The sequence below is a fragment of the Pogona vitticeps genome, chromosome 1, assembly GCF_051106095.1.
Source record: "Pogona vitticeps strain Pit_001003342236 chromosome 1, PviZW2.1, whole genome shotgun sequence".
NCBI classification, from domain to species: Eukaryota; Metazoa; Chordata; class Lepidosauria; order Squamata; family Agamidae; genus Pogona; species Pogona vitticeps.
Genome location: NC_135783.1, coordinates 57,750,134 through 57,776,677, shown reverse-complemented (window position 1 = coordinate 57,776,677; position 26,544 = coordinate 57,750,134). Strand labels below are relative to the sequence as shown.

General features: G+C 42.3%; 1 long non-coding RNA gene across 1 annotated transcript in view; it reads right to left on the bottom strand.

Annotated features, from left to right (window-relative positions):
- Nucleotides 1-2,843: 2,843 nt before the first annotated feature.
- The window catches only part of LOC144585880 (uncharacterized), a 29,878-nt gene continuing 6,177 nt past the window's right edge, over nt 2,844-26,544 (bottom strand). Inside the window, exon 2 of the long non-coding RNA XR_013540477.1 lies at nt 2,844-4,809. This is a non-coding gene — a long non-coding RNA (uncharacterized LOC144585880). The remainder of the gene's footprint in view (nt 4,810-26,544) is intronic.

The following is a 26,544-nucleotide window of genomic DNA, read 5'->3' as shown; positions in this document are numbered from 1 at the left end:
ATGAAAAGTATCTGAAATTGATGCTGTGAATCCAAAACATTGCATGCAGGTAGTTCTATGGCATCTCTCTTTCAGAAGCAGAAATCACAAGAGGTGCTTGTTAAAATGAAGCGGGACTTGGTATTAGATGCCCTCTTGTCCAAGCCATGTCACTGTCTGACTGCTTATGCAATACAATATTGTGCAAACACAGAGGCACAATGGGAAGCTAGCCAATGACTACAACCCTTTTAGATGAATCCAGTTAAAGGCAGAAAGGTCACCCTCAAAATTCAATGGCCAGTTCTGGTAAGTAGGGCAGAAATATATTCTAATTCTTATGGATGAATAACTGGAGAACTGCCAAATGTTTTCATGACTTTCTGACTTCCATGTACTCTGCCGTCAACTAATTTCTGGATTTTTAGTCAGAAGCAAGTAGAGCAAAATCTGAAAATATTACATGGTGTTCCGTAAGAGAGGAAATGCAGTTAAAACATTGTAAATTCATCTCTGCTTACCTTTATATTGACCTTTATGAAAGCAGGCAGACAGACAACCTTGATAACCCCTTGAAACAACTGCCATATTTTCAACAGTTTTTTCTGATCCTATTGCTGTCCTCTGAAGATGCCGGCCACAGAGACTAGCGAAACGTTAGGAAGAACAACCTTCAGAACACGGCCAAAGAGCCCGGAAAACCCAGAACAACCAGTTTTTTTTCTCTTCTTCTTACTTTTCTTTCTCTTTTCTTATTGTTTATTTTTTTAAATAAAAGGAACAGGAAAATTATACATTTCGATGAGTGCTTCTTGCCCTGTATTTTGTTATTATTGCTCTGTTCTTTCTTTCTACTGTATTCTATCTTCCATCCGCTGTTAAATCACATTGCTGGATAATGTGTCTATGCCACAAACACTTTTGCCATCCAAAAGGGCCCAAAAATATATTCAAGAATAACAGAGATGGAACAATAAGAATTTTCAAAGTTATCTCTTACATTTTCTGCTCCTGGGCCCATCTCTTAGAAATGTTGATACAGCCTTTCTGAAAGACCAAGTTATTTCTAGAAAGGGAACACATGACAGAAAAGGAAGACTGAATATCACATATAGAATGCCTGCTTCTTGCAATCCTACTCTCCACCCCCACAACAACACGCACATACACACTGAGCATCTTTGGCAAATATAGCCAGCAGAGCCAAAATAGCAGCATGGAAGCAGCAAATCCAGCAAAAACAACCGGCAAAGCCAAATGAAAGTGGCTGAAATCCTGTTGGTGTAAGTATATCTGTAGAAGGATGGTGATGTCACCATCAAGGGGAGATTTTTTTTTTTTGGAAAAGAAAGACTTCCCCCTTCTCTCCCACAGCTTTTCTGATTCGTAAACAATCCCTTTCATTGAAATGAAGCTCTGGGAGCCACAGGATGGGAGAATTAAGTCTTTCATTGCTGAAATCCCTGCTGGCAGTTCTGTTACTGGCAGGAGGAGATTTTTGATCAAAAAATATTTTCCCCCCTCCAGTTCTGTGGCTCCTACAGGTCCAGGGCAAGAATAAAAGCTCCTTTTCAACAGAACTTTATTAAGCAAACTAATGAAATAATTCAGAACTACTCTAATCTACCCAAGCTTTTGTGATTATGGGCAGCATTTACGTCCCATGATGGTGAATGGCTATGAGTTTCTAAAGGCTTAAAACTATTGTAGCCAATGCGCTGTCCTACAGGAGGCAAATGGCATCCATTGAATGGCTAGAGGCCCTGCTTCCAGCCACCAGATGTGATTAAACTGCCACTGCCTCCTCCATCATCACAGCTGTGTTGGAGCAGGAACTTGTTTCAGGTAGGATCAGTAGAAAGTGAGCGCTGTCATTGAGCAATGGTATCCCTCAACCAGCTCAAGCAAGGGGACATGCGGAACCTCTTCAGATGGTTTGAACTGGGGCCAATCGGGTGCTTCCACCCACTCTGGTGTTACAAATCCCTCAAAATCACCTCATTTTGGCCTTAGGCCATTGTATAAAACAAATGCAACAAATATACATTTAAAAATGGAAGAGGAGGAACACAATTGCATAATCTGCCTATGGAGAATATAGGGGTGGTGAAAATGAAGCTGAAGAAGGGAGATATGTAATGAGAATGTGGGAAATCTCTTTCCACTTTGGAGTTTTGAAAACATTTCCCTGAGTGAGGGTCTTTTTTTTTCTCCCTAATTATTTTTGTACCTGTGTAAACTAGGGCTCACCCCAAAATCTGGTAATACTCCCTTTTGTGCATTGTTGTTGCTACTTTGACTAAATAGATGGCACCAATCAAGGGAATTGACTTGGCATTAGGGTATAGGATAATTATTTGCCAGACCAAAGCAGACAATCTTAGGGAATCAGTCCATTTGAAAGAAAATAGCATTTACCTCTAGTGTCAATTCTTCAAATAAATTGTAAAGGAGAGGACTGTGTTGCAACACACCTATTCAATCAGCAGTGATGCACTCTCGCTCGGTTGTTGTCTTTGGCTGAATCAGCCACTGTTACAATCAAATATGCTTTTATTCTCCTGAGCACTTGTGGTGAAAACTGTTTTTTTAATGGATGGTCTTGGCACAGTAACAATTATCATTTAGATGTGTAGGCTATCATTGACAATACACAGCCCTCTGATATTTTAGCAGTCTTGGCAGGAAGGGGAAATGTTACTCGGTGATTAATCACACCCCATAAATAATAAACATTAAAACAGGGTGAGGCATAGCTTTAAATGAATAATCATTAAAATGTAACCTAAAGATATTTTCTTCTGCAATGTCATCGAACAGTTATGAATGTCAAGTCAAACAGCAAAAATCAAAACTCACTTTATGCAATTGGTTTTCTTTATTATATTGTGACTAACAATTCATCCAAATTATGAATTCCAGCTACTCTTTAACATTTTAGCAATTCAGATCAGAGGTCTGGGAATTCCTACAAGCCTTGAAAGAAGTTCTGTATCAGCAGAAAAAAAAGAAGCATTTGTAGAATGTTAATAGAATAACAGTCACAGTTGGCTATACTGTAGTGATATTGTACCTATGCTCACAGATATACACAATAAAATCTGAAAGCAAACTTGAGCCATGTTATTCTGTTCGTTAAATTCTGAATTACAATAATATAATTAAACCACCGTTCTAGCCAATATAGTAAACTCAGTTTGACAGCTATTTATTTTCAAAAACTAAATTATGTTGGCCAAAATCTTGCTGGTGTTCATGAAAGGTTTGCATAAATTGCCATTGCTAATTGTGGTTAACTGCCGAAGTGTCACTAGACAAGCATATTGATCATGTATCTGCTCATGCACCTAAGTGCCCCAGCGCCTCATCAATTAGCCACAATTATGTACAACAAATTATGCAGTCCTTACATAAACACAAGTAGGATTCCAGCCATTACAAAATCAATGTTTTCTGAGTCTTCCTTGATTGCATTTATGTGGCCATTCTCCACAATTTTTTTGCCTGCTACCATGGTCTTATGAGGTACAATACAATATCATTTATTGAAGAGTAAACTAGACTGAATACAATATGATTTTGATTTGATTAAAGATCCAGGGGACTGCCCTGTCAACTGCTCTATCTTTATTTCTATCTTTGTGCTCATTGGTGGCATTTGAACTTTTATTTGTCAATATAACACTCCTTAACAAAATGTTTAAATTGTGTAGGTCAATTGATTTATGAAGTTATATATTGAGATTATTTCTCTCTCTCTCTCTCTCTCTCTCTCTCTCTCATGTCACTTTGCTTCAGTTACCCAAATCATTGTCCATATAACCAGATGGATGGAGGGCTTTTTCAGGCATTATACTCTGATCATTTTTCTCCTAATATGAATTACAGGAATAGAAACTACTGGGAAAAATATCCTATAGAATGGAATGTTTCTGCTCAGATTTACAATCAGCCAGTTTTGTTCTTTTCTGGGAATTTCATTTGTCTCTTCTGCTGTCCCCTTTCTTTTCTTGTGTCCTACAACATTCAACATTCTGTGACCAGTGATCACCAGACTGCTTGGATTTTAGTTCCTTCCCCTACACATTTTATAAGCTTCTGTAAACCTTAGTTTTTACTTAACTTTCCTTCTCTGGTTTACAGAATCCACACTCAGGGGATGGGTTTGTTATTAGTCTATTATGATTCCAAATAAATTTTACCATCCAGTTATTAGTTTTAGGTACAAACACATATGCTATTCTGCTTTCCTTTGCCATTTTATCATATATGTGGTTCACAGGGCTCCAACCTACAGGAGCCCTATGAATTAATTATCCTCAAAACGTCCTATCATTAACACTCTTGTGCAGGCCTTGCAAACAAAAGCCTTTTTATTGATTTTGTTGAGTTTTAATTAATCAATCCACCATATGTTAAGTTTTGCTCTTTTCAGACTATTTCCAGCTTGATTGTCTTTTCCAGTAACTCTTGATTTTTCATGACACGTACAAAGTACTCTATTAATTTTAGCTTCTAGGAAAAATTCAGCCTCATTTTGATGTAGAATTTATTTGTCTTTCTGGCAGTCTAGAGTATCCATAAAGTCCACTTTCAACACCATACTTTGAATTAACTGATTTTTTTTCTTTTCACAATTCTTCATTATCTAGCTTTCCCTTCTCTGTGTAGTAATCAGGAATATGGATGATTGTGGCCTTGGTCTGCAGTGACGCATCCTTACTCTTCAGGATCTTTTCTATTTTTTTTTCCATAATTCCCTTCCAAATCCATCTTCTTCCAGTTTCTTGGCTTCAATCTACATTTTAACTGATGGCTGAATGGAGGTACCTGGAAATAAAGTAATTAATTTGGCTGTACAACATTTACTTGTTTTTAGCAGCCTTGAAATTACTCAACTAATACAATTCAGCCCCCAAATGGGGGTTTAAATAGGTGGCAAGAGATCTTGACATATTCATATAAATTTATATAAATGTAATAACACATTTGTAAATCATTTTGATGCTTTTAATACATCATAAAATGGAGAAATAAGTGCATTTCTGAGATTAATACCACATTAAAAGTTGTCCCCAAAATATAATGTTTGAAAAGTCTTGATAAATTGATTTTATATGATCAATTCTATGCATTTATTTGCCGATTTTGAAACTTTTCTATAAATTCATAACAAAACAATAACAGTATAGCTGGATATATCACAGAAGTTACAAATTGGATCAAGTCATTTTGCTGACTGAGGTAAAGGACAAAATAGTACCACACTCAGTTCCATGCAGGAAAACCAAATATACCAGCAATTGAATCTTCCTTCAATACTACCAATGAGCCAGTGTACTCCACCTGAAGGCAGAACTCCAGTTTGGGGCATGAAGAGCTACCTGTCTGTGCACAAATGTCACACCCAACGTTTTCTACCAGTGCTTGTCTCCTACCATCTGCCATATGGAGCAGTGCTTCACTCTCCAGTGGCAAAATTGGCCCTGAGAGTGTGCTGTTTCTAATACCATTCATGTTAGCCTAAGCAGCTATTTCTGTGTAATAAAAAAATCACACAGTCACTGAGGCAGGCATGAGATAATATTTCCTTTAAAGTTAAAAATTATCCTGATTTTCATGGAAGTTGTGGTTGTGCAAAAGAGAGAGAGAGAGAGAGAGAGAGAGAGAGAGAGAGAGAGAGAGACCAGAAGTGTAAAACAGCCTGTAGAAAAATATAGAGACGCTGATAAGGTAATTGAAACACTGCTGTTTATAAAATAAATGCATCCTTTTCGGTGAGTTCTATTTAATGGGCCTGGAAGCTTTAAGACTTAAAGAGCCTGATCCCAGTCAACATGATTAAACAGTTTCTGGATAGCGATCTTGAAGACTTTGGTGAAACTCTCACTCAATTAAATGATAGGTAAACTGAGTTCAAATAGTGCTACTAATCTGTGGATTTTGCATTTCACTATTATAATCTCTGTCAAAAGAAAACAGTAACAGGAGAATCCCATTGTACAGGACAACAGGATATATCATAAGCTACATCATAAGGAACAGTGAGGAATTAAACTCCCAAACTACTGAGCTATCCAGTTGTCCTGCTAATTTATGACACCTCTTTATTGCTATTGTTTTATGATATATTTATTGCTTTATATTTTATATGTGAAGCAACAATTTACCAAAGAATGACCTACATAAAATAATAATAGAATAAATAATTTTAAAATGTATACTCTGTACATAAACCAGCAAAAGCATTCTGCCAAGCATGACATATGTTCTTCAACAGAAAAACTGATAGACATGCCAAAAAAACTGTGTATGTGTATGTGTGTATCATGTGACTGGGAGAATAAAATATCCTTCATTCCAAGGCATAAATTGTCATTGGGGTGGGTGGGAGGAAAATTATTTAAAAGTATAGGAAGTTTAAGTTAATTGTATAGTTTAAACACACGCTAGCCAACTGGTTCATTACACTTTTCCAAGGTATATCTTTGCGCTGAACAAATTGGTTCTGGAAATTAAAAGACAGTTAATCCTTGCTCAACATAATACTTGTTCTTACATAATTCTCATAAAATCTAGCATTCCCATGCTACTTTTCAAAGCAGCTCCACAAATATTAATTACACAGAAATCAATCTTATTGAACTCTAGTTTGGTAAATGCACACATACTTTTCCCCCCTGCAAATTGCTAATCATCTTTATCATTCCTGTTTACTTGTGGATACAAATGCAAGTTTACACCCACAGAACATGTGATAATTCATGTGGAGGGAAAGAAAGATGTTCTCTTCCCACGTACGATACATAGATATATATATATACATGCATGCTACTAAATGCCAGGTCAGTCCAAAATAAATCTGAACTAATTTGTGATCTCATTGGAGATAAACTGAATAACTGAAACCTAGGTGGGGGTGGAAGGAGGGGTTAACCTTTTCCAGATATGCCCTACCCAGGATATTCCAGCCAGCGTCATGGCAGATCAGAGGGGCAGGGAGTGGGTGTTGCCATAGGAAATCTATTAAAGTCAGCAGAATCTCTGTCCATTCGGACCCAGGCCTGGAGTGCTGTTACCTGATGTTGTACCAGTGGGACAGAATGGGAACTGCGCTGGTGTACCGCACCCTCATGACCAAACACTTTCCTTACTAGGATTGATGAACACTGCCTCAGGTACACTGCTATGGTCTCTCAGACTTTTACTTCCGGGGGATTTCAGCACTCACACAGAGATGTGTGCTGCTGGAGTGGTCTTCGAGTCTTGAACACCATGGAATCCACAGGCCTATCCAAAATGTCATGGGTCCTACACGTGTGGCAGAGCACACCTTGGACCTGATGTTCATGTCTGGGCAGAAGGAAGATGATCTGAAGGTGATGAACCTTAAGCCTTTCACCTTGTGATGGTCAGATCATCACCTGTTGAGATTTGGATTTTGTACAATGATGTCCCTCTGGGGTGTGGATGGACCTATTAGAATGGTTCACACCCAAAGACTGATGGATCCAACTGGTTTCCACAATGTCTTTGGGGTTTTTGCGGCTGATGTGGTTGGCATTTCTGTTGAAATTCAGGTCACCTATTGATATTCAGTAGTGACCTGGGTATTAGACATGATTGCTTCTAAACACCTTCTTCATTGCAGAGCTCAACTCTTATCATGGTTTATGGAAGAGCTGAGATGATGAAGCAATCAGGAAGATGGCTAGAGAACAAATGGAGGGAAGCTCCATTGGAATGTAACTTGGCTGCAATCAGGACAAGATATCTGGCAATTATTGTAATTTACTTAAGGTGGTAAAAAGAGATTACAACACCAAATTGATTCAACCAACAGGCAGAACTCTTTTAAGTTGTCTGCATTGTTACAAATGTTGGACAGGTGCAAACATTACAGCCAACTTTAGAGAACTGCAACCAACTGGCAAGCCATTTCAGATCCAAGACTGAATGTATCCATCAGGACATTGACTCCTTATTCATACCAGAAGACTGGATTGAGATGTCCAGTGCATTGTCTAGTCAGGTTTTATTGGATCTGTTCGAGTTAGTAAGGCATGAGGATGTTGACAAGGCACTTGCCTGCTGTAAAGCTAGTACCTCTTTTTCAGATCCTTATCCATCTTGACTATTAAAATCTGCCAAAGATGCAATGGCAAAATGGGCTATGGATGTCAACAATGTTTCTGCTCAGGAAGGTCACGTGCCCTTCGGTTTAAAAGAAACCACAATAAGCCCCATTCTTAAGAAAACTAATTTGGCAACATATGATCTGAACAACTGAAAAGACCCATCTCAAATATTCTGTTTTAGGGAAAGCTAATTGAGAGGGTGGTAGCTGCTGCGGGTGTTCTTGGAAGAAACTGATAATCTGGATCCATTTCAATTGGGGGTTAGGCTGCAGCATGGTACTGACACAGCACTGGTTATTCTGCATGATGATCTCCTAAGGGAGGCAGACAGGGGAGTGTAACGCTGTTGATCTTCCTGGGTCTTTCTGCAGCTGTCAACTCTGGTTCCTTCTGGGAAGGCTATCAAGTTTAGGGAATGGGGGCTCCATTCTCCACTAGTCCCAGTCCTTCCTTGAGGGCCAATCCAAGATAGTACAGCCAGGGCATGCTGCCTCCACCCCTTGAGACCTCTGCTACAAGGTCCCACAGGGATTGACCATTTCCCCAATGCTTTTTAACATCTACAAGAAGCCAATGGGAGAGATCACACAGAGATCTCCTTTGCTTCATCTGCTTGTGCTAATAGAGCAATATATACATCGAATACATAAATAAATACGTACAGTACATGTATTATTGTGTCATTTATACCACACCTTTTTCCTCTGTGGGACTCAAGACAGCATACAAAATGCATTTTTTTAAAAAACAGATCCAACTAGTAAACACAAGAAGTCACAATATTAAAATAGTATTAAATGCTTTGATAAAAAACAAAACTAATATAATTTTAAAAGATCATTACCAAACAACAAGTCTTGATCAGTGGCTAAAGCCCTGTTTACAAATGTATGTCAGCTCGCAGAAGGACATAGTCTCTGCTGTCCTTCTGCAAGCAGACAGACTCATACAAGGAGAGACAGTCTTTCAGATAACCCAGATTCAAGCTATATAGCAGAACTGAGTCATCACCAGGACATTGTACTGTGCTGGGAAACACACCAATAACCAGTGAAGGTACTGTAGCAGAGAATTTCTATTCTCACTATTATTTGGTTCCAGTCACCAGTCTGACTGTATGCTGAAACAGCATGTACATCTTCTTTCCTCTACACATCCACAGTTAGGGAGAGGAAACTCCCTGGGGGGAAATTGTGGAAAGCTCTGAACCTAACTCTGGGTTAGGTCCAGAGGTTACATTCATTTTCATCTATAACGAATGACATTTTTGTGTTCTTCAATAATAATAATAATAATAATAATAATAATAATAATAATAATAATAATAATAATAATAATAATAATAATAATAATAATAATAATAATAATAATAAACAAAAACAAAAACAAAAACAAAAACAAAAACAAAAACAAAAACAAAAACAAACAAATACCAGAATGTGTGTTTGTCTATCTTTAGAATAGCTGCAAAACCATGAAATCTAGAAAACTGAAACCTACAAGGAATTTATAGGCAGATGCATCTCAGAGTTATTTGCTTTTTAAAAGCATTATTTATTTATTACCACCTCTCTGTAATCTGTAGTAACACCTTAAGTCACTGCCCAATCTTCCCTAAGCAGTGACAGTCCTGGAAGATGCATTTCTCTGTAGGGCCCCAAGCAGCTTAAAGTTATGCAGAGTTCCCAAATTCTTCAAACAATTCTGAGACACAGAGAGTTGCCTGCTTTGTGGTGGTGGTACTGGGGGTGAGAATTGGCAGAAGGAAAGGATGAATGACCACTGAGGTAGAGGGAGGGGGAAAATGGTGGGGAAGAAAGAGCAGAGGGCAAAAAGAAAAATCAGTAATGGGAATGGTGTTGAGGGGTTTCTTAACCAGTTGAAATTGATATATGACAAATGAATAGAAGTATGCAGAGAGAGAAAGACTAATGACACTAAGGGGAAAAAAGAGCAGAGCAGGCAGAGGTGAATAGAAACAAGATGGCGGGTTGCTGCCAAGAAAGGGCATCAACTGACCCCAACACATGCCCCTTTCCTCATCCACATTATATGGCTCACCGTACCAAGTCCAAGGTGGTTTCTCCATCCAGTAGTTGCAGTGTGTTTGCTTGCCCTGTAAATGACATCATGGCTGGCCCAAGGGCCAATCTTGGTTATCTCCTGTCTCCATAACAACTCCAGGTATGGATCTGCCATGATGTTTGTATGCAGCACCAAGAAGTGAAACTTAAGGTTAGAAAATAATATACTGAACTATATAAGGTAAAAAGTAAAGGTTCCCCTTGACATTTAGTCCATTTATGTCCAACTCTAGGGGGCGGCAGTCATCCCCGTTTCCAAGCCGCAGAGCCAGTGTTTGTCCTAAGACAGTTTCCATGGTTATGTGACCAGTGCGACTAGACATTTAATGCCATTACCTTCCCACCATGGTGGTACCTATTTATCTACTCACATTTTTATGCTTTTGAACTGTTAGGTTGGCAGGACCTGGGACAAGCGACGGGAGCTCACTCGGTCGCATGGATTCAATCTTACGACTGCTGGTCTTCTGACCTTGCAGCACAGAGGCTTCTGTGGTTTACCCACAGCGCCACCACGTTCCTCTGAACTATATAGAGAAGATAAAAGAAAGACAGATTTCTTTGAAGAGGAACTTGCAATTTGAGAAAGTGACGTGAAAGCTGCTCTGAAAGCTTGTGGATGAAATAAATCACCAGGAGTAGAAGGAATACCAATAAAACTATTTCAATCTGTAGAGACTGAATATGCCAACAAATATGGGAAACAAAACAATGGCCTATAGACTGGAAACATGTAATATACATTTCAATTCCCAAGACAGGAGATGCCAAGAAGTTCAGTAACTGTAAAACCATTATTCTAATTTCCCATGCAAAGAAAGTGATGCTCAAGGTATTGCAAGTAACACTTTTATTCTGCATGAAACATGAAATGCCTGATGCTCAAGTTGGACTCCGAAAAGGAAGACGATTTATTTATTTCCCTTATCTATTCAGTATGTATGCAGAACATATCACATGGAAAGATAGATGAGATGCAGATGAAGGAGACAGCAAAATTTTGGAAGAAGCAAAAATGATTTAATGTATGAAGATGAAACCATAATACTGGCAGAAAGCAGCAATGATTTGAAGCAACTTCTGATAAAAAGAAAGAAGAAAGTGCAAAAACGGAACTGCAGTTGAATATTAAGACAAAAAACATTATGACTACAAAATAAATACACAACTTCAATTATGATGGTGAAAAAATTAAAATGGTTAAAAATGTTGTACTCTTTGATTCAACCACCACTCCAAATGGAGACTTTAGCCAAGAAATCAGCAAATGGCTGAGACTCTGAAGGGTAGCAATGAAGAAACTAAAAAAAATCATAAAGAAAAAGGACACATCTCTGGAGACTAAGGCCAAGATCATCCACACTATTATATTCACAATTACTATGTATGGTATGAGAGCTGGACAGTGGGAAAAATATTGATTTGAAATATGGTGCTAGAGAAAAGCTTTGTGGATACACTGCACCACCAGAAAGACAAACAGGTGGGTCCTAGGTTAAATCAAGCCTGAACTTTGAAAGCAAAAATAATGAAAGTGAGGCTGCCATACTGGGGGAACACAAGACATGCCATAAAAGTTAAGTGACATTAGGAAGCATTGAAGGCAGCAGGAAAAGAGGAAGACCAAATGTGAGATGGGCTGACTCCATAAAGGAAACCACAGCCTAGAGTTTACATTTTAAAGGTCAAAGACATTTCATTCTTTTTGCTTATAATTGCACTAGTGAAGTCGAGCTGATTGTAAAAAATCAAAGCAATTTTGAATTATTTTATGCACGAAATACTATACTTTGACAATGTTTTGGAACAAATTTGGCTGAGAAGGTAATTGTTACATACAGCACTGATGTTACCTGTCTGTCATGGGTTGGAGGGAAAGTTCCATCCTATGGGGAGTGGAAGGCGGGACATCAGGAGGAGGGGCTGTACAGTATATATATGTGGAGCATGTGTGGAGAAGCTGGAGGAGAGCTGGGAAGAAGAAGCTGGTGTGGGAGTCTGTGTGTCAGACAGGGTACTACTGTGTGTCAGTCAGTACCAACCTGATAGGTTCAGGTGTCTGTATGGGTAGCCAGAACTGATAGGTTCAGGGTCTGTGCTTCATTTAAAGGTGTTCTGTGTGAACCAACCTGGTGTATGTATGATTGAGACTAAGCCACGTTACTGTATCTTATTCACTTGATCATTTTATTTTCCCTGTGTGTTATCTAAATAAACCTTATTCCTTTATTTGTTAAAAATCCATTCCTGGTCTGTGTGACTCCTTACAGGGAATGGTTGGTGGCAGCTTAGTGAAACTGTGGCATATCCCAGTAGGTCTGGGTTTGTCACATTGATTGGTGTCCAGCGTGTGGGATACGACTGGTCTAGTTGTCCAGTGGTCCAGCAAAGCCTTGGCAAGTGTGCCCAGAGCAAGGGGGGTCTAGTCAGGGACAATCTGAGAGCGCGTAGGTCATCTTCTATGCTTACCTCACGGGGAGGTATGCTAGTGGAAGAACGTGTGACCTCAGATTGGAGACTAGATTAGGGAGCTCTGAGGCAACCTGTTTTGGCGGGAAAAAGGCTGAGGCAAAGCTGTGTGAAGTAGCAGTAATCTAGCCTGTCTGCTGAGAGGCCTAGCAGAGGGGGGTTGGACTCTGGCTGGCAACAGTTGCAAGTTAGTGCTGAAGAACAGCAGCAATCTATAGAAGGCTGGTTCTGAGGCAAAAGAGAAAAAAAAAGTGGTCGCTTTATTTTGAGGCTTGACTTTTGAAAGCAGCCTGTTCTGGGGGGGGGATTATGCCCTTGACTCGAAGCCAAATGGCAGCAATGGGTGAGGTGAAAGACCCACAGGTGGACCAAGGTTCTGAGGAGGAATTTGGCTCAGTGCAGGATGAGAGCACGGGAGAACAGAACCCAGAACTCAGAAAAATGCTCCTAGCCCAACAGCATGAACTGAGGGTGAGGGAAATGGAAATCAGAAGAAAAGAAAGAGATGAAATCAAACAGGCAGAGGCAGATGCCAGGAAAAGGGAAATAGCCATGAGGATGAAAGTGATGGAACTGAAACATCAAATTAGAATGGTACAATTAGAACTGGATTTCCTAAATAAGTTTATTAACAATTTATCAGGGGAAGAAATGTCAAAGAAAGAAAAGTATGAGGCTCAGGCCAGACAAAGTGAGCAAGATCTTGAAAAATATAATCAGCAAAAAGACATTAAATCAAAAGAAATCAGAGATAAGACTGAAGAAAAAGTAAAAGAGATAAAAGCTAGGGCTGAGGAAGAAATTTTACAGATCAGGGCTGAGTTTGAGGCTAAGCAAAAGGAGCTAGAAAAGAAACCAAAAGAAGGCACACAGGTTAAGGCACAACGTCAAAACCTGAATTATTCTGAAGAAAACATGAGGGAAACATGGGACCCTAAGTACTCCAAAGGGTTAGTTCAGAGCCCGCCAAAAATGGGCGGCCATTTTGTTGATAAAACTTCTGGGCAGAGCCAGTCCAGGAACCAGATTTTGGAGGGAAAACCAAAACCAGATGAGAAAGACTCCAAGTACAGCAGAAAATGTTATTTTTGTCAGGGAAAGGGCCATCTAATCTCAGAGTGTGAGAAATGGAAGCAGCTAAAAGGAAATGTGCCTCATGATTTGAGTGGAACCAAGCCAAAAGCTGTGTTCTGTGTCCAGACAGAGCAAAGCTCCTTGCCACTGAGGGAGCCTGTTGCCATGGCTACTCAATCTGGAACAGTTACATCTGCTGATCAGGCTGGGGAAAATGGTCCTCTTGTGGAGGTCAAGCGCTGCTTACTAGTGAGAACAGATTCGCAGTTGTTTGAAACCGCAGGGGTGGACGTAGGAATACTTGACCATCAGTATAGGGGGCTAAGGGATACTTGTTCCCAGGTGACCCTGTGCCATCCAGATATTATTCCTAGGGAGTATATAATCCCGAATGAGAGCCTAAAGGTGGCAGGGATTGAGGGACAGGTGATCTCGCTGCCAGTAGCTGAGGTACCTGTGTACTTTCAAGGCTGGAGGGGAGTTTGGCGGCTAGCGATTTCATCGACTCTGCCAGCAGCCGTGCTCGTGGGAAATGACCTGGCTGAACATGTGAAACGGGTGCTAGTGATTACACGTTCACAAGCTACCACGGGGACAGTTCAGGGCGGTACTGATGAGCCCGAGACGGAAGCAGGTGAAGGGAGTTCCGAGGCTGTGGTGGAAACCTTAACCACAGACAGCAGATTTGGCCAAGAGCAAAAGGCAGACGCCACTCTCCGAAAGTGTTTTGAAAAGGTGACAGACGCCCAGCTAACACCTGAAACCCCAGTGAGATTTCGTGAGGAAAAGGGAATTTTATATAGAGAGACCCTGAGGAATATCTCAAAAGGGGGAGATGGGATCAGAAGTCAGCTAGTGGTACCTGAAAAGTATCGCCCCATGATCTTACAAAGGGGGCACTCTGACATGTTTGCTGCGCACTTAGGGGTGAACAAAACACAGCAGAGAATCACACAGAATTTTTACTGGCCTGAAATAGGGAAGCAGATCAAGGAGTTCTGTAAACAATGTGATGTGTGTCAGAGGCAGGGGAATAACCGTGACAGGACCAAAGCAAAGTTGTGCCCTTTGCCTGTGATTGACACTCCGTTCAAATGCATAGGGGTGGATATTGTGGGACCTTTGCCCAAGGCCACAAAGAAGGGGAACAGGTTCATTCTCACCATGGTGGACCATGCCACGAGGTACCCTGAAGCTATACCCTTGACTAACATTGAAACTAACACAGTGGCAGATGCCTTGGTGGGGTATATGTCCAGGATGGGATTTGCCTCAGAAATCATCACAGATTTGGGCGCATCGTTCACATCGAAACTCATGAAACGCTTATGGCAAATCTGTGGAATTAAGCACAAGGAAACCACTGCCTATCACCCTGAAAGTAATGGGTTAACTGAGAAGTTCAATGGGACTCTAATGCGCATGATTAGGGCTTACTTGGCAGAGAATCCAAACAATTGGGACCAGAAGCTGCAATCCCTTTTGTTTGCTTATCGATCAGTGCCACAAGCCAGTACCGGGTTCAGTCCGTTTGAACTTTTATTTGGGAGAAGGGTGAAAGGGCCCCTTGATTTGATCAAACAAAATTGGGAGCAGATCACCCAGGATGACCCACAAGACGTTGTGACATACATAGACACCTTGATGAATGACCTAAAGAGAAACCTAGAGCTAGCAGCAGAAAACTTGCAAGCTCAGAAGGTCAGACAGAAAACATGGTATGACCACAAAGCTAGAGAGAGGCACTTTGACCCAGGGGAGGAAGTGCTTTGGCTTAGGCCCTGCAGAGAGAACAAACTGCAGCTCAAATGGGCAGGACCATATAGGGTCATTTCCAAGATGTCAGACCTGAACTACCTTATAGAGCAGGAGGAGAACCAAGCAAGGAGGGTGGTTCATGTGAATGCCCTAAAACCCTACTACAGAGGGGAACAGAGGGTTTTATTTGCGATAAAAGCAGCTGAGAGTGAGGAAGCTGAATTACCCTTCTGGGAGGGTAGAGGGGAAGTAAAATACAACCCAGAGGAGGTAAAGATCAGTCCTGCACTCACCCAAGACCAGCAGCAAGAACTAAAAATGCTGCTCATCAAATATCAAAAGGTGTTTTCCAATAAGCCGGGGATAGTGAAGGGAGTGATGCATCGGATCCACACAGGGGATGCACCCCCGCAAGCAGTATCCCCATACCGAGTGACGGGACCCTATAGGGACAAGGTGCGGAAGGAGCTGGACGAGATGCTTAGGGAGAACATAATCGTCCCCTCTTCTAGTCCTTGGTCCTCTCCGATAGTCCTAGTGGACAAGCCTGATGGGAGCATTAGGTTTTGTGTAGATTACAGGAAATTAAACCGCGTAACCACTCCTGATGCCTACCCAATGCCCAGGCTAGACAACCTGATTGAAACCATAGGGGGTTGTCGGTTCATCTCATCATTGGACCTGGTAAAGGGATATTGGCAATCAAGAATTGATCGCAGGGATCAAGAAAAGACCGCCTTTTGCAGCCCTTTTGGTCTCTATGAGTTTCGAGTCCTGAGCTTTGGTCTCAGAAATGCACCAGCCACATTCCAAAGGCTGATGGACCAGATCTTAGCAGGGCTCAGTGACTTTACTGTGGCCTACATTGAGGACATAGGGATCTTCAGTAATACCTGGGAAGATCACCTGAAACACCTGGAGTTAGTGCTGCAGAGGTTAAGTGCAGCAGGGCTAACGGTAAAGGCGAGCAAGTGTCAGCTGGGTAGCCCAGAAATAAAATACTTGGGTCACATAGTAGGGGGAGGAGTGATAAAACCCCTAGAGGCTAAGATAGAAGCAGTTCGTGATTGGCCTAGACCCAACACCAAGAGAAAAGTCAAATCATTTCTTGGGTTGGTGGGCTACTACAGAAAGTTCATCCCGAGGTTTAGCGAGATTGCGGCTCCGCTGACCGATCTGACGAGGAAGAAGACTGATGACCGCATCCCGTGGACCAGCGACTGTGAGGAGGCGTTCCAGAGGTTGAAGGAGGCCCTCATCAACCATCCAGTGCTGCGTGCTCCAGACTTCGACCGGGAGTTCATCATCTACACCGATGCGTCTAACAGCGGGGTAGGAGCAGTTCTTTGCCAGGAGGATGAAAATGGTGACCAGCATCCAGTGTCCTACCTGAGTAGGAAACTCCAGAAAGGTGAGAGACATCTGGCAACCATGGAAAAGGAGTGCCTGGCCATAGTCTACGCGATCCAGAAGGCCAAGCCTTACATCTGGGGAAGACATTTTATTCTGTGCACTGACCATTCACCACTGCAATGGTTAAAGACAATGAAAACCCACAATAGCAAACTTATGAGGTGGGCTTTAAACCTGCAAGACTATGACTTTGAAGTGAAGGTGGTCAGAGGGTCAGTGAACTGTGTTGCTGACGCCTTGTCAAGAAGACCCGAAGAATGAAGACGGCGAAAGAAACATGGACTATGTATATATTTTGGTGACCAAAGGTTAAATGTACTTGTTTATTAAACATGTTTGGTTTGTATGAATAAAGGTAACTTGATGTATTGTAAATGGTAAATGTTTAGATGCCTAATTGATATGGTTATCCTAGTGTAAGTATAAGTAAGTATGGTATTGTATGTTATTGTATAAATGTGTTTGTATGTTTTGGATCCAGGTTGTTTTTTGGTGAAAAGCACTTTAGCTTTCCCCCTACAAAACAACTTATAAAGAGGGGAGGTGTTACTTACAGCACTGATGTTACCTGTCTGTCATGGGTTGGAGGGAAAGTTCCATCCTATGGGGAGTGGAAGGCGGGACATCAGGAGGAGGGGCTGTACAGTATATATATGTGGAACATGTGTGGAGAAGCTGGAGGAGAGCTGGGAAGAAGAAGCTGGCGTGGGAGTCTGTGTGTCAGACAGGGTACTACTGTGTGTCAGTACCAACCTGATAGGTTCAGGTGTCTGTATGGGTAGCCAGAACTGATAGGTTCAGGGTCTGTGCTTCATTTAAAGGTGTTCTGTGTGAACCAACCTGGTGTATGTATGATTGAGACTAAGCCACGTTACTGTATCTTATTCACTTGATCATTTTATTTTCCCTGTGTGTTATCTAAATAAACCTTATTCCTTTATTTGTTAAAAATCCATTCCTGGTCTGTGTGACTCCTTACAGGGAATGGTTGGTGGCAGCTTAGTGAAACTGTGGCATATCCCAGTAGGTCTGGGTTTGTCACAGTAATGTTAGCAGATGAACAGACCAGCTTGTGAACCAACTGGATCACCCTCACGAACTTGGAGGACTGCCTATTGACCATTACTTATGGTAGTTGTTCTGAATTTTTCTTGGCCAGTGTTGTTACTACTACTACTACTACTACTACTACTACTACTACTACTACTACTACTACTACTACTACTACTACTACTACTACTACTACTACTACTACTACAATAACAGAAATAATAAGGGAAAAAAGAAACATTGCAATAAATAATAAAAAGTACCTTCCATTACAGGCAAAACTAACTGTTGTCACAGGAAAAGATGAACATGAACCTGTATAGTGGAACACTGCTGTACATGCAGTAGCACCAATCAACATTTAACAACCAGAATTTTATAGTGCCTGTTTGGGAAACGAATATTTTCCAGCGGAGACAATGGAGAACATTCCAGAATCATATATGAGACGGTTTTCAAGGGAGAGGGAGGCCTAGAAAAGTAATGTAGATTTTTAAGCTTATATGCTGGCCTCAAGGAAAACTGTCTGTTCCCTTTTCCATCTAATGTTGCAAACAGCTTGAAAAGTGGGGCACCAGGCATACCACAGCACCAGCAGAAATTAATTATTCCTAACTAAGCACCATGCGAGTGGCAGAAGAAGCCACAAAGCAAACTTTGTATTTGCATTGAACAAAAGCAATTAAAACAAGCATTACATAGATGCCACTACACAAAATAGGTGACATCTTGCCAGAATTTTCAAAAGCTAAAATCTTTACAATCCGTGACATAGAGAATTGATGTTGACATCTACAATGGCATGAGGTCTCCAAGTTTGCTTACAGTCTCTATAAAGCAATTCGGCAGATTCACACAACTTCATGAGAATCAATACATCTCTGAAAATGTTGTAGATAAGGCTGTCTTAGGCCCTGGAATGGTTTCCCGGTGTGAAAGTACTTGCAGATTATACCTTCATGTTAGGTGAGGGATATGATGATGCAGAATCTAGTCAGGGATGTTTACAAAAGGTACAGGCGTTTCTACAGCAACACAGAGATTTAAAAAAGTTAATCTAATACTGAAAAATGTGATTGAAATAGAAGGATAATGGGCATGTGCCAACAGCAAAAACATTGAAACAGACCCCATCAAGAGTGAGCCAATCCATGTCAGCTCTAGTAGATATATAAAAAAGATGCAACACCTTATCAGACTCATCCATTTTTCTAGTCATCTTCTGTCCTCATTTGGCCACAGTTGCAGAATCAGTATGACAATTTCTCAGCCCAGAGGCTGACTGGAAATGCAAACCTTCACAAAAGCCATCTTTCAGTTTAGTAAGACAGAACATTACCAGTCTTCCAGGGCTATAAATCTGGACAATGACTACATTACACTGTGATGCATCTGAGGAAACATATGGAGGGTTGCAGAGTAGTTTACGCAAACCAAGTCCTATTAGAAATTGAACATGGTTATGGATGTACAGAAAAAGAGCTCTTTGCAGCCTTCCCCCCCCCTTGTTTTTTTTTTTTAAGAGAAATGATCCCATCAGTATAATTACAGTCAGGCAGACAAAGCATTATCAGACTATCAGACCACAAACTACATGACATAATAACATCAGAGACTCTTGTGAGTGTTCCAGTGAGAGATTACACTATATCAGTCCTGTGATGACAAGCAGGAGTGGGTCAGCTCTGGAGGCTTAAGGGCCATAGTGAAAAAAAAAAAGCCAATTTTGGGCCATTTAAAAAGTTTTGCTTTAAATTTTTAAGGGGGCACATCAGCCATCTCTCCAAATCACAGTAGGAAACCCACCTGGGGAGGGGACAATTTTTCCTCTGATTTTTTTTTCTCAGAGGGTGGGCTTCAAAAATGCTACTGGGAGGCCACATGTGGTTCATAGGCTGCACTTCATGTATCGCTAATGTAAAGGCTAAATAGTGTCGGGGTCATTTACTGCTTTCAGCGGATACACTGACCAGGGCACATATTCTTAACAGCTGCAGATCTGGTGAGGGAAATCCAGACACAGAATCCATCAATAAGTTACGCAATGTCAGCAACCAAGTTCCATGAAACTGAGGAGGCCACTGGGGTGGGGTGGGGGACGGTCCAGCTGCATCCAGTCAAAGAATCAGTTGTGAAAAGATAGCCTGTAAACAAGAATCATGTATTAATCTAATCAAAGGTGAGCTTACTGCGCAGACTTGAACCATATTTAGAGGTCAGGGACTCATTATTCCAGTGTCCTTAGCTTAAGAATTTGTGTGTGAAAGAAATTAATCCCACCTGGGCATTGACTTTCAGAATTACCATTGTTACAGTTGCAATCTTGAAAGAAAATTGTGATATGTGCCAATCAGATAATAAAAAAACACAAATAAATGATCTTAGAAACATATCCTTGCTTTGCAATTTAAGGTATCCCTGACACAGGATTTTCAGATAACAGACGCTAATTCCCCCCCCCCCCGCTCATTTGCAAAGAACTGGGAGTTGGACCACCATATTTCCTCTCTGGTATGTTTACAAAAGGATGGCAAGTAGAGGTGGGCACAAACCACTGACTTGGTGGTTTGTGTCGAATCATCCTTCAGATGAACAACAGGTGTTTGGCACTTCCTTGCCCTGCCTGCTCTGGGCACTGCCTCTGAGTGGGCACCTGCCAGAGGAGGTGGGGCTGGGAAGCACCAAATACCTGTTTGTCCTACGAACCATCACATCAGTGGTCCCTGCCCATCTCTAATGGAAAAGTAAAAGCTACTGTGAAAATGAGTGTGAGTGAATGTTGTTGCAACCTTATTGAAAACTGACTGCCCTCTGAGTTATCCTTAATGCCACACATAAAGGCTCCATCATAGGACTGCCAGCAAAGCACAGAAATTTAATCTTGTGCAAGATGAAACACAATATGTGTTAGTTAGTTGCACCTATTTTCAGGAAACTAGCTCACAGTCAAGAAGTAACCATTGAAAACATTCTTTTATCACATGGTGTTTCCTTTTATTACACAGTGGCTGAAATCCTGTTACTTAGCAGCGTGAGATACAACTAGAATAGGCGCATTGAATTAGTGGGGATTTGGTGAATCAACTCCTCCATAAGTTCCATTAGGCAAAATTCTGCTGACATAGTTACAATGAAGAAAACTGGATCAATGTGTCAGGGTTCGATTTTTGCCTCAGGCTGATGGGACAGAAACACAGGCTGCGGATCAGAACTGGGGTTTATTTGAACATCGAACAAAGAAGTATCAACATTAAACTTGTTAGTAGCATTGTCTCTAGCCGCCAACTGGTCAAACGAGGGTGTCCATAAATCTTGTAAAAAAGGGTTGCAACCTGATTCATACCAGGGACCTTTAACAAAGGGGTTAGTGTCCTCCTGATCCTGGTTGTCCGCACCAATGTCTATCAAGGGAAGGGTTTCTTCATCTCTTCCCTCCAAGTCGAAGGGGTCAGTTCCCTCCGTGTAGGGGTCCCAGGGTCCAGTAAATACCTCCTCTGGTGAGCCTCTTCCAGACGCCATGCCCGTCTCTCTCTTTCTTCCCTCTCTACTGCCTCCTTCTCATCTCTCAGACACCTACGCCACTCTCTAGCCTCGGTTTCTTCCCAATACAAGGGTCTCTGGGATAGACCCCTTCTCCTCTTGTAATCTGCCTCCTCCCAAGGCACTCTTACTTTTTCACACTTCCCCGTCCAGGGATCTTCAATCCATATTAACTCCCAACCCCCAGGTATGGCGTCCCGTTCCCTTTTTATTTCCCTGTTTCCCACCTCAACCAACTGTGACAACCCCAGACCTACTGGGAGATGCCACAGTTTCACTAAGCTGCCACCAACCATTCCCTGTAAGGAGTCACACAGACCAGGAATGGATTTTTAACAAATAAAAGAACAAGGTTTATTTAAATAACACACAGGGAAAATAAAATGATCAAGTGAATAAGATACAGTAACGTGGCTTAGTCTCAATCATACATACACCAGTTTGGTTCACACAGAACACCTTTAAATAAAGCACAGACCCTGAACCTATCAGTTCTGGCTACCAATAAAGACACCTGAACCTATCAGGTAGGTACTGACTGACACACAGTAGTACCCTGTCTGACACACAGACTCCCACACCAGCTTCTTCTTCCCAGCTTCTCCTAACTTCTCCACACAAGCTTCACATATATATACAGTACAGCCCCTCCTCCTGATGTCCCGCCTTCCACTCCCCATAGGATGGAACTTTCCCTCCAAACCCATGACAGACAGGTAACATCAGTGCTGTATGTAACACCTCCCCTCTTTATAAGTTGTTTTGTAGGGGGAAAGCTAAGGTGCTTTTCACCAAAAAACAACCTGGTTAAAACACACAAAAACAGTTATACATACAATATCATACTTACTTATACTTACACTCTATTAGGCATTTAAACATTTACCATTTACAATACATCAAGTTACCTTTATTCATACAAACCAACATGTTTAATAAACAAGTACATTTAACTTTTTGTCATCAAAATATATACATAGTCCATGTTTCTTTCGCCGTCTTCATTCTTCAGGTCTTCTTGACAAGGCGTCAGCAACACAGTTCACTGACCCTCTGACCACCTTCACTTCAAAGTCATAGTCTTGCAGGTTTAAAGCCCACCTCATAAGTTTGCTATTGTGGGTTTTCATTGTCTTTAACCATTGCAGTGGTGAATGGTCAGTGCACAGAATAAAATGTCTTCCCCAGATGTAAGGCTTGGCCTTCTGGATCGCGTAGACTATGGCCAGGCACTCCTTTTCCACGGTTGCCAAATGTCTCTCACCTTTCTGGAGTTTCCTACTCAGGTAGGACACTGGATGCTGGTCACCATTTTCATCCTCCTGGCAAAGAACTGCTCCTACCCCGCTGTTAGACGCATCGGTGTAGATGATGAACTCCCGGTCGAAGTCTGGAGCACGCAGCACTGGATAGTTGATGAGGGCTTCCTTCAACCTCTGGAACGCCTCCTCACAGTCGCTGGTCCACGGGATGCGGTCATCAGTCTTCTTCCGCATCAGATCGGTCAGCGGAGTCGCTATCTCGCTAAACCTCGGGATGAACTTTCTGTAGTAGCCCACCAACCCAAGAAATGATTTGACTTTTTTCTTGGTGTTGGGTCTGGGCCAATCACGAACGGCTTCTATTTTGGCCTCTAGGGGTTTTATCGCTCCTCCCCCTACTATGTGACCCAAGTCTTTTATTTCTGGGCTACCCAGCTGCAGTTTGTTCTCTTTACAGGGCCTAAGCCAAAGCACTTCCTCCCCTGGGTCAAAGTGCCTCTCTCTAGCTTTGTGGTCATACCATGTTTTCTGTCTGACCTTCTGAGCTTGCAGGGTCTCTGCTGCTAGCTCTAGGTTTCTCTTTAGGTCATTCCTTAAAGAGTCTATATATGTCACAACGTCTTGTGGGTCATCCTGGGTGATCTGCTCCCAATTTTGTTTGATCAAATCAAGGGGCCCTTTCACCCTTCTCCCAAATAAAAGTTCAAACGGACTGAACCCGGTACTGGCTTGTGGCACTGATCGATAAGCAAACAAAAGGGATTGCAGCTTCTGGTCCCAATTGTTTGGATTCTCTGCCAAGTAAGCCCTAATCATGCGCATCAGAGTTCCATTGAACTTCTCCGTTAACCCATTACTTTCAGGGTGATAGGCAGTGGTTTCCTTGTGCTTAATTCCACAGATTTGCCATAAGCGTTTCATGAGCTTCGATGTGAACGATGTGCCCAAATCTGTGATTATTTCTGAGGCAAATCCCATCCTGGACATATACCCCACCAAGGCATCTGCCACTGTGTTAGTTTCAATGTTAGTCAAGGGAATGGCTTCAGGGTACCTCGTGACATGGTCCACAATGGTGAGAATGAACCGGTTCCCCCTCTTTGTGGCCTTGGGCAAAGGTCCCACAATATCCACCCCTATGCATTTGAACGGAGTGTCAATCACAGGCAAAGGGCACAACTTTGCTTTGGTCCTGTCGCGGTTATTCCCCTGCCTTTGACACACATCACATTGTTTACAGAATTCTTTGATCTGCTTCCCTATGTCAGGCCAGTAAAAATTCTGTGTGATTCTCTGCTGTGTTTTGTTCACCCCTAAGTGTGCAGCAAACAGGTCAGAGTGCCCCCTTTGTAAGATCATGGGGCGATACTTTTCAGGTACCACTAGCTGACTTCTGATCCCATCTCCCCCTTTTGAGATATTCCTCAGGGTCTCTCTATATAAAATTCCCTTTTTCTCTCGAAATCTCACTGGGGTTTCAGGTGTTAGCTGGGCGTCTGTCACCTGTTCAAAACATTTTTGGAGAGTGGCGTCTGCCTTTTGCTCTTGGCCAAATCGGCTGTCTGTAGTTAAGGTTTCCACCACAGCTTCGGAACTCCCCCCACCTGCTTCCGTCTCGGGCTCATCATTACCCCCCTGAACTGTCCCCGTGGTGGCTTGTGAACGTGTAATCACTAGCACCCGTTTCACATGTTCAGCCAGGTCATTTCCCACGAGCACGGCTGCTGGCAGAGTCGATGAAATCGCTAGCCGCCAAACTCCCCTCCAGCCTTGAAAGTTCACAGGTACCTCAGCTACTGGCAGCGAGATCACCTGTCCCTCAATCCCTGCCACCTTTATGCTCTCATTTGGGATTACATACTCCCTAGGAATAATATCTGGATGGCACAGGGTCACCTGGGAACAAGTATCCCTTAACCCCCGATACTGATGGTCAAGTATTCCTACGTCCACCCCTGCTGTTTCAAACAACTGTGAATCTGTTCTCACTAGCAAGCAGCGCTTGACCTCCACAAGAGGACCATTTTCCTCAGCCTGATCAGCAGATGTCACTGTTCCAGATTGAGTAGTCATGGCAACAGGCTCCCTCAGTGCCAAGGAGCTTTGCTCTTTCTGGACACAGAACACAGCTTTTGGCTTGGATCCACTCGATTCATGAGGCACATTTCCTTTTAGCTGCTTTAATTTCTCACACTCTGAGATTAGATGGCCCTTTCCCTGACAGAAATAACATTTTCTGCTATATTTTGAGTCTTTCTCATCTTGTTTTGGTTTTCCCTCCAAAATCTGAGGTCTTGGTTTCATGTCTGAGGGCTTCCCTTCACCATGGGCCCCTCCCCCTTGCTGGTTTTTCCCTGGTCCCTGAGAGTACTTGCTGTAGGTTTCTTTGGGTTTACCTATCGATTTCCCCTCAGCACCTAAGGGCTTTCTTATTTGGGAAATAAAATCTGCGATCTCGGCCGCTTCCGCCACAGATTTCGGTTTCCTTTCCCTCACCTGGAACTTCAGTTCCCCATGCAGGACTGAATAGAACTGTTCCAGCGCTATCAAGTCTTTGAGCTGCTGAAAGGTCTCTGTCCCCTCCTGAGATAGCCATTTCTCTAGCAGCCTCACCAGTTGGGCCCCCACTTGGGTAAAAGTCTGCTCTGGCTTCTTTGTGAGGGACCTGAATCTTTGCCTCAGCTGTTCCGCATTTATCCCATGTCTGGCAAACACCAGTTTTTTAAACTCAGAGAAGTCTTTTAGCAGCTCCTCTGGCATCTCTGCATAGACTTCTGCCAGGCTGCCACTGATTAAAGATCGCATAATGGTCATCTTCTCAGTTTCCCTTACTGAGAAGTCCACAAACGCTCTTTCCACTAGGGAAAAGAACACCTCAGGGCAATCTCCCTTGTGGTACACAGGGAATTTCTTCAGGTCAGTTTTAGACAATTGGCCCCCCTCAGAATCTCTATTGTTATTATTGTTCTGATTCATCAGTTCCAATTTTCTTAACTCAAACGCCATTTTCTCTCTCTCCAAGTCAAATTGTCTTTGCCTCTCCCTTTCCTGCATTCTTTCTCTCTCTAATCTTTCCTCCATTTCAAATTGCCTCATCCTCAGTTCATGCTGTTGGGCTATGAGCATTTTCCTGAGTTCTGGGTTCTGCTCTCCCGTGCTGTCACCCTGCACTGAGCCAAATTCATCCTCAGAACCTTGGTCTACCTGGGGGTCTTTCACTTCACCCATTTCTGCCATTTGGCTTCGAGTCAAGGGCATAATCCCCCCCCAGAACAGGCTGCTTTCAAAAGTCAAGCCTCAAAATAAAGCGACCACTTTTTTTTCTCTCTCTCTCTCTCTTTTGCCTCAGAACCAGCCTTCTATAGATTGCTGCTGTTCTTCAGCACTAACTTGCAACTGTTGCCAGCCGGAGTCTACCCCCCTCTGCTAGGCCTCTCAGCAGGCAGGCTAGATCACTGCTACTTCACACAGTTTTGCCTCAGCTTTTTTCCCGCCAAAACAGGTTGCCTCAGAGCTCCCTAATCTAGTCCCACCAATCTGAGGTTACACGTTCTTCCACTAGCGCACCTCCCCGTGAGGTAAGCCTAGAAGATTACCTACGCGCTCTCAGATTGTCCCTGACTAGACCCCCCTTGCTCTGGGCACACTGGCCAAGGCTTTGCTGGACCACTGGACAACTGGACCAGTCGTATCCCACACGCTGGACACCAATCAATGTGACAACCCCAGACCTACTGGGAGATGCCACAGTTTCACTAAGCTGCCACCAACCATTCC